The sequence below is a fragment of the Mustela nigripes genome, chromosome 3 (genome assembly GCF_022355385.1).
Source record: "Mustela nigripes isolate SB6536 chromosome 3, MUSNIG.SB6536, whole genome shotgun sequence".
NCBI lineage: Eukaryota > Metazoa > Chordata > Mammalia > Carnivora > Mustelidae > Mustela > Mustela nigripes.
In genome coordinates this window covers 43,076,223-43,090,350 of record NC_081559.1, presented here as the reverse complement: position 1 = coordinate 43,090,350, position 14,128 = coordinate 43,076,223, and positions in this window count along the sequence as shown.

Genomic DNA, 14,128 nt, shown 5'->3' with positions numbered 1-14,128 from the left:
ATATAAAGATAAACCAGGATAAAACTCAAAGAACTGGCAACAGTAAAAAGAAAGGTACACAAGGGGACCTGGGTGGCTCGGTTGGTTAAGCGTCTGACCCTTGATTTTGGCTCAGAACAAGTATCTCAGGGTCGTGAGATCCAGTCCTGAGTTGGTTTCTGGGGCTCTGTGTTCTGGGGGAGTCTGCTTGAGTTTCTTTCTCTTCCTCTGCCCCCTTCCCATGCTGTCTCTCTTAAAAAGGGGAGACAGAAAGAGCTGGTTTAAGTGCAGATAATTTAGAGGAATAAAGCAACAACGTTTCATCAATCACATGAAGAAGAGGAGGAGGAGAGGCAAAATCATTCTAAGACCATTTGACGCAAATTTGACAGGCAAGATTTAAAATTTTTAATGGGAAATAACGGCTGCCAACATATTTGGGGGCAAAGTAAGATTCAGTGGGATCAACTGCCCAATGATTTGATCATTTAAGAGGAAAACTATGATTGAAAGCTTTGGCAGGTACTCTGGGACTGCCAAAAGGCAAAGATGTAATAGATGGTTCTTTGCTGAACAGAAAATCCCAGTGAACCTTTGGAAATATGAGCACAGGATGCTCATATGTACAACTTGGGGTGTCATTTGGGGGACCACACTGTTCTCTAAAGACAGGTTCAGGCATTTGGGGATTGGAGGCTGGGAATTGGGAGAAGAAGAGAGTCTTGAGAAAGGGAAGGAGGGCTAGGGGTGGGGTGGGGGGAAGAGCAGTCGGGGCCCAAGGGGAGATGCTGGCCTGGAAATAGAGAACTCTGAGTACAGGGAAGGGCTGATAGGTTTCCAGGGCTGTGATGCTGGCATTCAGTTTTAGGTTGTTACCGTGCATGCTACACCTGTCTTTACCTCCAAACTTTCAATAGTAGGCAGGGGGAAGGAGGATGGAGGGATAGGAGAGAGGGCAAGCTGGTGTAAAAGGCAGTCACTTCAGGAGGTAGGACTCAGAAGAGAGTTCAGGACTTGGCAGAAGTAGGCACAAGAAGAGGCCGTGGGAAAGAAGGTCTGGATTCTGGAGATGCTGACTTGAGGGTGGCAAGGTTTGCATTTCTCCCTACGCATGGGGTGAGTAGTGGATCATCATGCCAAAGGAAGCTCCATCTCATACCGAATATGATAACTAACTCAGACTAGATCAAAGCCCTCAATACAAGAGTCAAAATGGTTAGAAGAAAACACAGAGTAAGTCTTCCTGACCCGGGATTAGGCACCGACTTCATAAATATGACTGAACACATAAACAACAGAAAAAAGAATAGATAAAGTGGATGTTATCATAACTGACGACATAAACAACAGAAAAAGGAATAGATAAAGTGGACCTTATCAAATTAAACATTTTTGTGCTTTAAAGGACGCCATCAAGAAAAGGAAGGACAACCATAGAATGGAAGAACATTTTGCAAATCATATACTTGATAAGAGACTTGGACTTGTCAATAACTCTTACAACTCAAAAATAGAAAGGCAAATAACCAAATTTTAAAGTGGGCAAAGGATTTATTCAGTCAAGTCTCCAAAGAAGTCACGCAAATTGGCCAAACAAAACAAAAAAACACATAAAAAGATCTCAAGAACATGACTCATTAGGGAAAGGCAGATCAAGTCCCAAATTCCATCCACTAGGAAGGTATTACAAACAAGATAGATAATACTAAGTGTCGGTGAGAATGTGGAGAAATTAGAGTCTTTTTATGCTATGGGTGGAAAAGCAGTGTGCTGAGGCTGCCCTTGGAAAGCAGGCTGGCAGTTCCTCCCACGTGTCAACCGTCAGCATGTGACCCAGCAATTCTACTCCTAGGCCTATAGCCAAGAGAAATGAAAACAAGTCCATGGAAAACTTCATGCACGATGTTTGCAGCAGCATTCTTCATGATAGGCCAAGAAGTGGAAATAATCCAAACATCTAGATAACAAATATGTATTAAAACATGATATATCCAATATTGTGGAATATTATTTAGCAGTAAGAACCAAGGACATCCTGACACCTGCTACAACATGGATGAATCTTACAAATGTTTTGTCAAGTGATATAGGCTAGTTGCAAGTGACCAAGTATCATATGATTCCATTGACATGAAATATCCAGAGTAGGCAATTCCACCGAGGCAGACAGTAATCTACAGGTGATAGCAGGACCTGGGGCAAGAGGATGGGCCACAGAGGACCAGGGCTGTGGCTGGAGTTTATGGACAGCTCTGCCTAGACTTGAAGGTAATGGGCCACTCATCCTGGAGCCAGCCATCCTCTGTGGCGAGAGCCTGGACTTCACACCTGGGATGGAAGCTAACATTAGAGCAGGACCAGCTGCCTCTGTCAGATGGATAAGAAGAACAGATAGGGATGGAAGGGGAGATATTTTTAATTCCTGAGACATCAGACTCTCAGCAAAATAGAAGAGCATATTGGTTCTGGCAGATGGTCCTCTAGAAGAAGTGGGATTTGGGGTGTGCTGATGTGGCTGAGAACGGTTGTCATGGACTGTCATTGGACCATTGACTCAGAGGGACATTTGGGACTGTGCTTGGTAAAATCTCAGTTGGAGTTCTTAGTAAAGTCATCCCCTGTAGATGGCACTATCAGTGCCATTTTGGAAATGTCACCATTTTGGAAAGCAAGCTAACAACACAGAGTGGGAGTTGTGACACAGTCTTCGAGTTCAACGTAGAGTCCTGCCCCTGGAAATTATCCCAAGGAAGTCATTGCAAAAGAGGAAATCAACTAGGGTGAGACATGGTTCAGCAACATAAAATACAAAAGCTAAAGTCCTTAAAATGACCTATGTGTCTAATAGGTGGAAGGTCAACCATGGTATGGTCAGGCAAGGGGATGTTTCGAAGTCATTAAACTCATAAAGTCTATGTAAAAGGAAACTTTCTGAAATAATGTTAAGGAAAAACACAAATATTACAGTCTGTATTACTATGTTCCAGATTAGATTTATGAGGACATGTTGGAAGGCACATAAAACAGCAAGCTCTTATAAGACTAAGGTGCTAGATTCTAGGTGAGAAATATTTTCTTTTGAGATGCCTTTTAATATTATACAATTATTTTAGTGATGATATTTTTGCCCCAAGTCTTACACAACTTTAACAATCCAAATTAAAAAAAAAAAAAATAGGACACATCTTTCTCCCCTCACCCCCTTCCTCCTGATGCTTGTGTTCACAGGTGAATAATAGAAGAGAACATTTTTGCAAAACTTCAGAAAGGCCCAGGAGCTAAGGGCAGGTACACATTAGGGGATGTTCAGCAGGATAAAGAAAAGATGCAAGGAAGGATGTCAGTGGTGGAAGCAAAGGGATTATAAATAAAGAAGGGAAGAAGGGAGACCGGTGGTGGGCGGGGATGGGGGCTGTCCTACAGAAGGGTCACGTGGAAGCTCTTCTCATGCTCATTTATGTCCTCTGCATGGATGTGACTCTTGGCCAACGACATGAGAGGGGATGCAGAGATGTTCATCATCCTTGCACTGCTACCTTTATTTAATGCTGTGAGTTCCACGGGGCAGCGTCTCACACTCGTATCATGAGCTCGTGCCAGCAGGTGCTCAGTTAATGTCTGCGGAATGAATGTGGGCGAAATGTACCCATTTTCTTTCTCTACTCCCTGAGAACAGGACCTTGCCTTCTCTTCTCCTCTGTCCATCAATCCTTGCTTCATTTCCTTGCCCCCCAACAACCCTGTTGGATCTGACAGAAGGGTGCTTCTCCCCACTCTGCCCTGAGGGGGATGTGGCTCACTGGGTGCTCAGTATGGGATGTGGCCAGAACTGCTCTGTCTTCTGAGAGCCCAGGATGGAGGGCCATACTGGTCCCCCTCCCAAATCACCTTCATCACCAGGACCCAGTCCCTCTGCTTGTGACATCTGACTTCTGACTTGCAGCGCTTCCTGGTTGCTTGTGCTGGTTACTTCAGTCCTCTTGATGCCTCCGGGACTGTAGGGCCACCCAGAGCCCCCTCCACCCCCACTGGCTTGGAACTCCAGGATCCTGTATAATCCTCTCCAATTTTCTCCCTTTGCCTTAGGTCATCTCCTCCATACTCACCCTTTCGTCAGCGAGTTCCTGTGTACAGACAGCTTTCCCGGAATCAAAAGAGGCAAAGTCATAGCATGAGGTGGGGGGCAGGGTGCAGCTGCCCCAGCAGGTGACCATGGCCGACATAACTAACCAATGACAGCCCTCTTTCTCATGGAGCCCGGCCATGGTCTCAGAATCCTGCTGTACAGGGGGCGTCAGCCAGGCCCCACCGATGGGACAGTGACACTTGTCAGCATCTCTGTGCCAAGATGGAGGGGCATCGCCAATCTATGTATCTGGTTTTGTGCAGCTGCCATGTCCCACGTGCTTGACCAGGGCCCCAATCTTGAGCATCTCCAGAGGTGGGATCCAGGTTGTCATCCTCCTCAGACAGTTCTTATATTCAGCCTTCTGCGTGCTCAGGGCTCCCCAAGTCCCAGCAAACTGTGCCCGTCTGAGTCATTGTGACCACAAAGCCCAACCCAGGCCTGAGAGCAGCAGCGTGTACTTGGCAATGAGAGGTGGGTGTTATTTGGTCTCTTAACCTACTGTCTCAGCATAGCCTCGCTCTGGGGTCACAGTCAGTCACCCTGGGCCATCCTATATCCACTGGACCATGAGAACTACCAGCCCCGACTGTGAGCCTCCAGCGGGCTGACTTGCCCCACAGGGCCTCCCCAGCTCTTCTGCAAACAAGCCTGTGGTCAATAAACTTTCTCAAAGGGATGATTTATATTTACCTAGACATAGACGGGGATCTGGAGTTGCTTAATAGAAAGTCAGTCTTCGGTGGGGAAAGAAGTGTAGGAACTCTAAAAACCCAACCAGAATGCGTCGTGTGTTTTGGGGAAACCAAAGCAGAAAGCATCCCGTGTTTGCCCCTCCCTTTATCACAGAATGCTTGAGAGCCCAGCCTTCGAGCCCTGGCACTGACCTCGTGGCCTCGAGCCCTCCGCCCCTTCAAGTCTACTTCTGCACCTGTGGAACTGAGGAAACAGCTGGGCTGCCTGCAATGCAAGGACGCTTTGATGATTGAATTAGACTAGTGTTAGTCCAGTGCCCGGGCTCCTATATAGAGAGTATCATCAACTATGTGAGAGCAACGAGACCACCTCCAAATTGTGACGTTGTAAGACACATCCATTTTAACCTTTCACAATAGAAAGCAAGCATTGTACTTAAGTGTTTGGAGGGAATGCAGTTCTGGGGAAGTAAGATCAGTTTTCTCCCCTGAAAGAAGGGTCAGCTAAGAGAGCGGGGTCTGGAGGCCTGGTGGGTGCGATCTCAGTCTTACCCACCAGGGGCCGCTGTCGCATCGCGGAGGATCTTTGCTCTTCCGCCGGACTGGCGCACCTGAGCCTGGCCTGGGCAGGCGCAGCAGGTGGATACTGGCTTTATTTCACGGGCTACTCTTTCGGCTTAGGGCAGTTAATTACTCTTCCTCAAAAGGAGAAGGGGCACTGTGATTGGAGGCGTCCACTTCCACGTGCCACATGTCTGTCTTAATTTTGGGGGGCTTCCTCAGGCTTGGCTCCATCCTGAGCTGCAAGGTCCAAGAAAGTGATCAGGCATGCGCGGCGCGGGGTGAAAGTCACCATTAGCCTGCAGGATTCAGATGCAAGCCTTCTCACCCATCCCGTCCTGGGGAGCTGACAGGCTGGTGGGGGTGGGGGGGTGTGAAGAGCTGCAGGCTGCTCAGGAGGTCTTGGACCGAGTCTGATGGAATTGAGGATGACTTAAACTGGATTCAAGCAGATTTGAGTGACCATTTATGAAGCTACCTTATCTGCACTGTCCTGCAAACTTCACACCATCAAATGAAGAAGCAGAGCTCAGAGAGGTTAGGGAACTGTCCCAAAGTCACACAGGTGGCAAGCAACAGAGACCTGAATTTGGGCTGCCTCCCTGCAAGGCCCGTTTTCAGCAGCAGCGCACAGAGATTGAGCAGACCCCGCACACCAGTGAGTGCTCACTCCCGCTACATCCAGTCTCCTACGTGACTCCTGGGGATCAGTGAGGCCTGGAAATAAGTTTGGGCCCAGGTTGCCACTGAATTGCCTAGGCTGCTTTATGAATCCATACCCTTCCTGATACTCCTTTCAGTTCCAGACTTCCTCACATCTAGATCTTCTCTGCCTACTGACCATTCCCATGATCTACTCAACTGCCCCACTTCAGCTCTTACCCTTCCTAGAATGGTTCTGCTGAGCACCTACTGTATGCCCTGCACTCTTCCAGGAGCTGGGGCTCAGTGGCCAAGAAATTCGGCCTTTGCCCTCAAGCTACTCACTCCTTGAGGAATTCCTCTAGTTCTCTTGGGTCTCTGCTTCCTAGAACCTACCAGACCATTTCTGTGTTGTCTACGATTGCATATCAAATGGTCCTGAAGCTCAGCAGGTTGCTATGATAGACATGTACTGTCTCACACTCTTCCTGGTGCAGGACTCTGGGGGGAGCCTCGCCTTCTCACAGGGTCTCGTGGGCTGGGCCGCCTTAGCGAGGTTGACCAAGGCTGTGGGCTCTTCTCGAGGCTGATGTGGGAAGGAGCCCCATCCATACTGCCTCATGTGGAGGCTGGCAGGAGGTGGGTCCTGGGGCTGTTGGTTGGAGGCTCCCCCTACCCCTTGCCAGGCGGGCCTCTGCATAGATCAGCTCACAGCAGGCCAGCTGGCATCATCCACAGCCAGCGAGCAAGAGCAAGAGCAAGAGACGGCGCCTAGGAGGAGAACCAGAGTCTTTTGATAACCAGATACTGGAAGTGACATCCAACACTTTGGCTGTTCTGTATTCTTCAGAAATAAGCCATTAGGTCCAGCCCACTCCTAATAAAAGTGCTGGGAAGGCCAGAGGATGGGCGTAGCAGGGGGTCACATTAGATAGAGCCTGACTCCTACAGTTTGTCCTCTAGCTCTCCAACAGTCACATCCCTCTCCCAAGCAAAATACACTCATCCTCTTCCCAAGATGCCACCCTAGGCTTCACGTGACTAATGCATCAGCTAGAAGTCCGGAGTCTTACCATGTGAATCAGATCTGGGTGGGCTTCTTGACATACAGTTCCTCTTCGTATGCAGGTCTCTTAAACGAGAGACACGAGCGTCCCATCCCATAGGTCCTAATAGGCATATGATCACTACTATAGACACCCCTGCTCTGGAGAAGGGAATGAGGGGCATAAGGGAGTCCCCAGTCCATAGCAATTCTGAAATTCAGCCAGGGAGATGTTGAAAGTTCCTGGATTCAGTTTCAAGCCCTGGGAACAGTTTTCCATGTCTCTGGGCTCTGCCTCTGGCCTGACCCTGTCATCTTTCCTCTACTCAAGAAAGGTAGAAAATGTTTGCAACTAAGTAGTTGCCTTGGTCTGTCTCCTTCTTGATGGTGACCAATTGTTTCTTCAGCTAGGTGATAAGGACACAGGTGATCATTGTAACTGCTCATCAAGTTTTTTGATGTGTCTTTGATATGACATAATAAATGTTATAAAAAGAAAATTTCTTTGGTACATGAATAGACAGACAGATCAATGGAAGAGAATTAAAGTCCAGAAATAACCGAAGTACATATGAAAATTTAGCGCATGATAAAGGTGACATTTCAAAGGCTGGAAAAGTGATTGGCTTTTTAATGAATGATGTGGAGACAGATAACCATACCTCACACCATACACACCAATGCTCTCCAAGTGAATTAGAAATATACATGTAAAAAATGAAATTATACAAGCTCTAGAAGACAACATCAATGAATTTTTCAGTGGGGAAAGGCTTTTTCATTATGACTCCAAATCCGGTTGGCATGAGACACAAGATGAACAAAGCTGAACTCATAAAAATTGAAAAACAGAAACCTCTTTGTACACCAAAAAGTACCATATGCATTCTTAAAAAGAAAAAGCAGGGGTTCCTGGGTGGCTCAGTCATTAAGTGTCTGCCTTTGGCTCCGGTCATGATCCCAGGGTTCTGGGATCGAGCCCACATCAGTGAGAAGCCTGCTTCTCCCTCTCCCACTCCCCCTGCTTGTGTTCCTTCTCTCACTGTCTCTTTCTCTCTGCCAAATAAATAAATAAAAATCTTAAAAAGAAAAGAAAAGAAAAATCACACAACCTGGTAGAAAAATCTTTGCATATCTATTGAAGACACAGGGCCAATTTCTGTATTGTATTAAGACTTCTTTTTCCCCCAAGATTTTATTTAGTTATTTGAAAGATAGAGACACAGGGGCAGGGAGTGTGGAGGCAAAGAAAGAGGGAGAGAGAGAGAGAAGTGGACTCCCCACTGAGCCGGGAGCCCAATGCAGGGCTCCATCCCAGGACCCAGAGATCATGACTTGAGCCGAAGGCAGATACTTAACCAAATGAACAACCCAGGCACCCTTGTATGAAGAATTCTTTAAGATCGAACCAAGACAGGTGGGGATGGTTATATTGGTTGTACTCTCTACTCTAGTGTTTCAGTCTCTCAGAATTCCCCATAAGAGTATCCAGAACAACTACATAGAGAAACAGAGGGTGACAGGTAACATTTACAATAATCACACGTCATAAGTTGTTCTCGGAACTTCAGAATACAGGCAGATGGGACTAAACCATTAATAGTGCTAAGAGGAATAGTGTGTGAGGAAAAGCAGTGGAAGTGAGGAGGCTTCTGATGGTCCGAAGAAGAGGAAATGTGAAATATAGCCCTGGGTTTTCACTGTTGAGTACAGAGCATGATTTGAACTCAGTATGTGGAGCTGGGGGTAGGGGGTGCCCAACTCAGCAGTGGCCGACTGCAGGCATCCCTGCTGACTGCAGAAGGCATGGAGACTTCTAGACCCTGTTGACTTGCAAAATGGATCCCCCAGTGTTTTCTCCCAGGGAAGGCTGTTGAGAGTGGAAAAACCATTTTGCAGAAAAAGGACAACTGAGCAAAAGAAAGAGTGTCTAGAGGCCCCTGGGGAAGGGCTGCACAGCCAGGACGTCTCAGCTGAGCTGCTGTGTTTTTGAAACACTTCCCAGAAGTAACAGCCAAGAGGGTTCTGTGGATGAGGAAAGCATGTGAGCTGCGATTCCCCTTGAATGGCCACGAGAGCCGCATCACACAGAAATGGACAACATAAAAGGGCTGAGGAAAATCCTAGTGGAGTTCTCTCTGGAAAATGGAGGGACTAAGATCACAGCCCATTGGAAAAAGTGGGCAAAGATTTGAGCAGGCAAGAAAATGTACAGGTAGACACCTAAGAAAACACACTCACTTTGTCCCTGTGAAAAATAGGACACTGCGGTTCTGTCTGTCAAGTACCAGGCTGACAGAAACCCCAAAGACCAAGGACAGGCTGTGTGTGGCTGGGGTGCAGTGGACGCTTCCTCACACTTCTGGGGCGAGGAACAAGGGACAGCGCCGTGGAATGCCATGCCACTCAACAGAGCCAAACTATGTCTACACTTGCAGAACTGGATTGAATGGTGCCTCCCCCAGTTGATGTCCACCTGGAACCTGGGAATGTGGCTTCATTTAAAAATGGGTCCTAGCAGATGTAATCAAGGTGAGGTCACACTGGAGTTGGGTCGGCCCTAAATCCAATATGGCTGATGTCCTAGTAAGAAGTGGAGAAGACACACAGGCTTGGGGACAAGTTCATGTGACAAAGGAGGCAGAGACTGGGTGAGGTTTCTGTAAACCCAGGAAAGTCAGGGTGGCTGGCAACACCGGCAGCTGTAAGAGGGCAAGGAAAGATCTTTCCCCAGGATCTTCCTAGAGAGTGCGGTCTTGCCAACATCTTAATTTTGGAATTTGAGTCTCCAGAACTGTGAGAAAATACATTTTCTGTTGTTTAAAACCACAGGGGCAGTAGTGATTTCTTAGGGGAGCCCTAGGCAGTGAGTACATGAATTCTCCAGCCAAACAAAACCTCTTGCAGGAATTTATCCTGAAGACCTGTATCCAGTGATACAAAAAATACTGTGCACAATCTTATTCACCAGGGGCTTTTCTGTAATTGAAAACAGTCTAAATGGTGAGATGGAGAAGATTGGTGGAAAACCATGCCACGTCGTGTCACGGCTATGCAGCTCTAGGACGGAATGAGTACTGTTAGGAGCCCTAGGGGACTGACTCCAGAGATGGCCCATGGATTCCATCACTTCTGCTATGCACATGTGGCTAACCACATCAAGACTGGGGGCTGACCTTGTGTCTTGCTTTGCCCCATAGAACGCAGAAGAAGAGAATTGTGCCAGTTCTTGAAGGGGACTAACACCTTCTTCCTCCTTTCTTGAATATCCTGCCAAAGATCGGGGGCAGATGTGCAATAAGGACAGTGCACCCAACCATGTCTGGGGGTGTCAGGATCAAGGACATAGAAATCACAGTCTCTTTGGCAACTTGAACCCCTAGGGAAGGCAGGAAGCTCCCTTACTCTCTTGGTTAGGGACAGGGGTTATGGTGAGGGGCTTTTAAATTCAACCATGCCCTTCATTCCCATTGTCTACCGCCTTCAGTGACTTCTGATGGGAAGTTTGTCCCCAGGAAGCCATCCACAGGTGGGGAGAAGTTCGGTTCCTCTAAGAATGGACGTTTCATTATGGGGTTTTCATGTGAACATTTTCAAGGATAGTTCCACATTTGAAGGGCTTTGGTTAGGATGGGTGACTCTGCTGCTCTTATCATTTTGGGGTTCTCACAGGATGGTTTCTAAGACTTGTTCAGCTGGGGCCTGTGTCTTCTGCTGTCGCCGTTCTGCCTGATTCTTGCTGCCTGGAGACTGCGTTGGGCGTCCTTGCTTGCAGCTCTCCAACCTGCAAGGTCCGGATGCGACGTTCGGGTCTCCATCCCCAGAGTCCTGGAAAATTTCCAGAGGATCTGAATTCTCTGAAGAGTTCGGTCGCTGGTGGTACAATGTGGGGCCGATAGCAGACCGTTGCCCCATTTGCCCAAAGGAAAAGGAAACTGTTCGTATTTTTACAAACGTCATCACATCCTTTTGAGATACTGTGTTTTGTGCTCACCAACGTTAGCTCAAAAATGCTGAAAATCGCCAGAAGACCTTGGTGGTAAATGACTTCCCTGATTTTCCTAGCAATTCTTGTAGCTGCCCAGAGGATGTGCCGGGTCCCACCTACTGCCCATATACCGTTCAACAGACTGGGGTACAGATGTTAATTATGGAATTAGACAAAAATACAGTTATTCACAGAAAATGGCAGGGGGGTACATATTTTATGCTGATGTGCAGTATAAAGGTCTGATGGTTGGTTGGGTTTCTTTGTAATACAAGTGCCTGACCTGAGCATTAATTGCCCCCAGAGTCCACGTCTAGAGGGCTACCCCCCAGTGAACACACTGCCAGCCACACCCATGGATCAGAAATTAGCCATGTCCTCAAACCGAGGTTCTTTTGTTTTAGAAATCTTGCTTGAATTCAGTAACTGACCATTTGGGTCACTTGCCTTTTCTCTTCTTGTGCTTTAAATGCCTGTTCTTACATTTTAAATTTACCAGTACTGAAACCTAGGTCCCCAACCTTAACCCCAGGAAAAATAGAACCCCATCTTCCTCTACCTGTGACCTTGCTGTGTCACCCCAGGTATGCTATGTAATTTCCAGGCCTTGGAAATGATCAGCCGAGTGAGGCACCCAGGCACCCCCAGGTCAGCACGTTTCCAGGGATAGCAGGACAAGGTAGGTGAAGCCGAGATGATTCAGGTTGCCAGCTGGCCGGCTGCAAAGACTGACCATGTGATTAGAGAGCTGGGGCCTTGGGCCACCTGTCACTCCCACATCTGGGGAGACAGTCCAGAGCTGGATGTGGCGATGAGTCCCACAGGTGACGATTCAGTCGATTCTATCTCTGCAAAGAAACCTCAATAATAAACCCTGGAAGCTGAAGCTCCTGTGGGTTTCCAGGATTGCTAATACTCCAGACACCGAGTCACGCATCAATGACAGGAGGGCCCTGCTTCCCTCAGGACATGGAAGCTTCCAGATGGAGCCGTCCTTGACCCCGGATCTTCTCCCTGGGTCTCTTTGATTGGTTCTGATGTGTTTCCTTTTGCTGTCATAAAACTGTCACTGTAAGTATAGCATTTTCCTGAGTCCTGTGAGTCATTCTAGTGAGTTCCTGGACTTGAGGGGGTCTGTGAGACCCCTGCATTTGTAGCCAGCTGGTCTGAGTGAGGGTGATCCTATGAACTCTAACCTTGCTGCTAGGGGCTGAGTCTTCCCAGTCTGGGCAGTTGGGAAAGGCAGGATGCAGGGCCTGGAGGACCACGGGGGTGGGGAGGAGGCTGGGCCCATGGGACAAGCTCACATGTCCTACTCCAGCCTCCACATCGCACTGGGTACTGGGAGAGGCCTGTGCTTTGGGCAGGGGTCTGTGTGGCTGCCCCAGGAGCCTGGCCCCTCCCCTGCCCTGGTAGTTGCCCCAGTGACCTCATGGATTGGTGCAGGAGAGAAAGCATCATTGGGCAGTCCAGGCCCATGGAACCAGCAGGCTGGAGAAGGCATCTTTGCAGGGTCTCTGCTCCCAGACCCGATGCCATCCAACCACGGTCGAGGCTAATTTCCAGACACAACAAGAGAGGGGCCCTGACTCTCCCCAGGTGTGTGCAGGCTGCTGCTCTGTGTGGTGGTTGCCCCGGCCCTGCTGGCAGGCCCAGTCACCTGGTGTTCAAGTTGGATCTGCATGTGTTTGTGGGCATCAACCAGGCCAACGATGCTAAATTCCTGCACCAACAGCCATCAGGACAGAACAAAACCAGGGTTAGGCTGTAGACCACCATAGAAAAGCCAAATCCATGGGGAGAGCTGGTGGAGGAAGCGGGGAGTAAATAGTATGGACCATCGGGGGCTGGTCGTCAGAAAGCTGGGCAGGTATGAACGGAGGACCGAGTGCTGGGGAAATTGCTGATGGAGACAGCCTGGAGTTCACCAGTGGGGGACAGAGATGGCTGAGCACCCCAGTGTGGGTGAGGAGGCCCAACTGGGGGCTGACTGGGGGCTGCTCCCGTGCGTCCTGCTGAAGGACATGTTCCTAACCACCTGCTCAGCTCTGCGCCCATTGTTCGCAGTGAAGTGCTCTAGGCCATGGGTCCTATTGTTTCCATTTAAGGAGGACATCAAGGCTTAGATGGATTGTACCACTTTTCCAGAGCCTCGCAGCCTGTTCTCAGTAGAGGTGGGGTGTTTTCCCAGTAGAGCTGGGGTTTTTTTTTTTTTTTTGATTGTTTTAATCTTTAAAATATTTCTTTTATTATAGTAAATTATATATGTATATTTGTGTGCACACATATAAAATTTGCCATTTTAAAATATACGATTCAGTGGCATTAAGCACATCCCCAGTGTCATGGACCCATAACCATGAACTATTTCTACTTTCCCACCACCCCGAACAGAAACTCTGTACCTACTAAGTGGTAGCTCCCACTCCCCTGTCCCCCCAGCCCCAGGCAACCTCTGATCTGCTACCAGGGTAGCTGGAGGAGCCACCAGAGGTGGGTCTGCGTGCACACAGAAAGCTCACCCCCGCTGGGGTGAGGAGCAGAGGGTGAAGGACGGGTGTTTGGGCTGATCAGTCCTCCTCAACACTTTCCCAAGAAGCCCCCACATTATGGTCTCAGAGGGGAACTTGGGAAGAAAAAGACAAGGGTTCATTTTCCCAGATACATTTTATAATCATGCTTCTCACGAAATTTCTGTATCATTTGGGACCCTATGTTACGTATACCGGAAATGAACTAAGAGGAGTTGAAGGACACAGGTCATGGAGACGTCTAGAGAAGGGCCAGTGCCAGGCAGGCATTCTGGGCGGGGTCACAGGATGTCATCGGAGTCCAGCTGTTCCATTTCCTGTGGGTGGGTCCCCTTGGAGGCAGTCCCCTCCCCACGCACCTTTGGGACTGTCACTGTTTTCTCAGGTTCAAATGCAATGGGATGGAGACCTCCAGGACCAGTGCCCACCAACAGACCAGCCACTGTGCAAGTGACATGCAGGCTGAGATACTGATTGGCTTAGGCCGGGGTCCCCAAATCCCCCTGCCAGAGCCCAAGGGCTTGGAGGCAAGGTGGGGTGGTTTCCCGACTGCGCAGAGTC